Source organism: Procambarus clarkii, chromosome 10, assembly GCF_040958095.1.
Source record: "Procambarus clarkii isolate CNS0578487 chromosome 10, FALCON_Pclarkii_2.0, whole genome shotgun sequence".
Classification (NCBI taxonomy): domain Eukaryota; kingdom Metazoa; phylum Arthropoda; class Malacostraca; order Decapoda; family Cambaridae; genus Procambarus; species Procambarus clarkii.
Genome location: NC_091159.1, coordinates 34,512,246 through 34,514,579, shown reverse-complemented (window position 1 = coordinate 34,514,579; position 2,334 = coordinate 34,512,246). Strand labels below are relative to the sequence as shown.

Sequence of the window (2,334 nt, the reverse complement as noted above, 5' to 3'; positions counted from 1 at the left end):
CTCCCTGCACACACCTGGTCCCTCCATCCACACACCTGGTCCCTCCATCCACACACCTCGTCCCTCCCTGCACACACCTGGTCCCTCCATCCACACACCTGGTCCCTCCATCCACACACCTGGTCCCTCCCTGCACACACACCTGGGTTGAAGGTATCACTTACCATAACTCAAATTGCACATCAATAGAGCCAGCAGGAGAGTCATCAAACACATGACGTTCATGAGACGTTTTCACGTGTGTAAAGTGTCAGGTGTTTGAACAGTCAATGAGTCAATGTACTGTTTCGGGTGTTGGAACAGTCTGATGTGTCGGTGTATTGTGGCCGGAGTGTCTGGTTCTGGAGTACCAGATTCTGGAGAGCCAGGTACTGGAGTGCCAGGTTCAAGAGTACGAGGAAATGGGGTCCCAGCGTCTGGAGTGCCAGGTTCAGGAGTGCCCAGTTTTGGTGTACTAGGTCCTGAAGTGCCAGGTATTGGAGTATGAGGTGTTGGAGGGCCAGGCGTTGTAGTTGCTGGTACAGTACTTGAACCTGACGATCGTGTGAGAGAGAGAGAGAGAGAGACCGTCTCCCTCGCCAGGAAGAAAGTCAATGACGTCCTTTGGCGCCTCAGTTGTTCTTTTATGTTGCCACAGCCTCGAGTCTGCGTGGTTGGTGCCGTGTGTGTGTGTGTGTGTGTGTGTGTGTGTGTGTGTGTGTGTGTGTGTTTACTAGTTGTGTTTTTGCGGGGGTTGAGCTTTGCTCTTTCGGCCCGCCTCTCAACTGTCAATCAACTGTTTACTAACTACTTTTTTTTTTTTTTTTTTTCCCACACCACACACACACACACACACACCCCAAGAAGCAGCCCGTGACAGCTGACTAACTCCCAGGTACCTATTTACTGCTAGGTAACAGGGGCACTTAGGGTGAAAGAAACTTTGCCCATTTGTTTCTGCCTCGTGCGGGAATCGAACCCGCGCCACAGAATTACGAGTCCTGCGCGCTATCCACCAGGCTACGAGGCCCCCAAAGTTATCTAAAATTTAATTATAATTAACTTGTTACTAGAATGTTATGTGTGTGTGTGTGTGTGTGTGTGTGTGTGTGTGTGTGTGTGTGTGTGTGTGTGTGTGTGTGTGTGTGTGTGTGTGTGTGTGTGTGTGTGTGTGTGTGTATGTGTGCTCACCTAGTTGTGCTTGCGGGGGTTGAGCTCTGGCTTTTTGGTCCCGCCTCTCAACAGTCAATCAACTGGTGTACAGATTCTTGAGCCTACTGGGCTCTATCATATCTACATTTGAAACTGTGTATGGAGTCAGCCTCCACCACATCACTGCCTAGTGCATTCCACCTGTTAACTACTCTGACACTGAAAAAGTTCCTTCTAACGTCCCTGTGGCTTATGTGGGTACTCAGTTTCCACCTGTGTCCCCTTGTTCGAATACCACCATACCGCCATCATAATACATAATACTGAATACCACCATAAGTCCCCATGGCGCAGTGGATAGCGCGCTGGACTTCTAATCCAGAGGCCGCAGGTTCGAATCCCGCTGGGGATGCATGTTTAACGTTTAGGGAGCATAACCAAGCAAGTATTGCGTCAGCCAGAAAAATGCTAGGATGGATTACGAGAACCTTCAAGTCCAGAGATCCCATCACAATGGTTGTACTCTTCAAATTCCTTGTGTTGTCGCGTCTTGAGTACTGCTCAGTACTCACTTCCCCTTTCAGAGCAGGAGAGATTGCTGAAATTGAGGGAATACAGAGAACATATACGGCACACGTAGACAAGGTAAAGCACCTAAATTATTGGGATCGTCTCAAAGCTCTCCAAATGTACTCACTAGAAAGGAGACGAGAGAGATACCAAATAATATACACATGGAAAATACTGGAGAGCCAGGTCCCAAATCTGCACAGTAAAATAACAACGTACTGGAGTGAACGACATGGAAGAAAATGCAGAATAGAACTAGTGAAGAGCAGAGGTGCCATAGGCACAATCAGAGATCGCTGTATGATCATTAGAGGTCCACGGTTGTTTAACGTCCTACCAGCTAGCATCAGAAATATTACAGGAACAACCGTGGACATCTTGAAAAGGAAACTAGATTGTTTTCTAGATTGTTTCGCAGTGTGATTCCTTCCCGAGTTTCGGACAAGGAACTCGGCAGTCATACTATAGAATTGATGCACTCCTCAAGGAGTGCCGGACCAACCGGGCTGTGGTGGGTATGTGGGCCTGCGGGCCGCTCCAAGCAACAGCCTGGTGGACCAAACTCTCACAAGTCAAGTCTGGCCTCGGGCCGGGCTTGGGGAGTAGAAGAACTCCCAGAACCCCATCAACCAG

At 49.0% G+C, this 2,334-nt stretch overlaps 1 non-coding gene across 1 annotated transcript; it reads left to right on the top strand.

Annotated features, from left to right (window-relative positions):
• Nucleotides 1-1,470: 1,470 nt before the first annotated feature.
• On the top strand, nucleotides 1,471-1,543 carry TRNAR-UCU (transfer RNA arginine (anticodon UCU)). Its single transcript has one exon. It is a non-coding gene; the product is annotated as a tRNA-Arg (tRNA).
• Nucleotides 1,544-2,334: the final 791 nt, after the last annotated feature.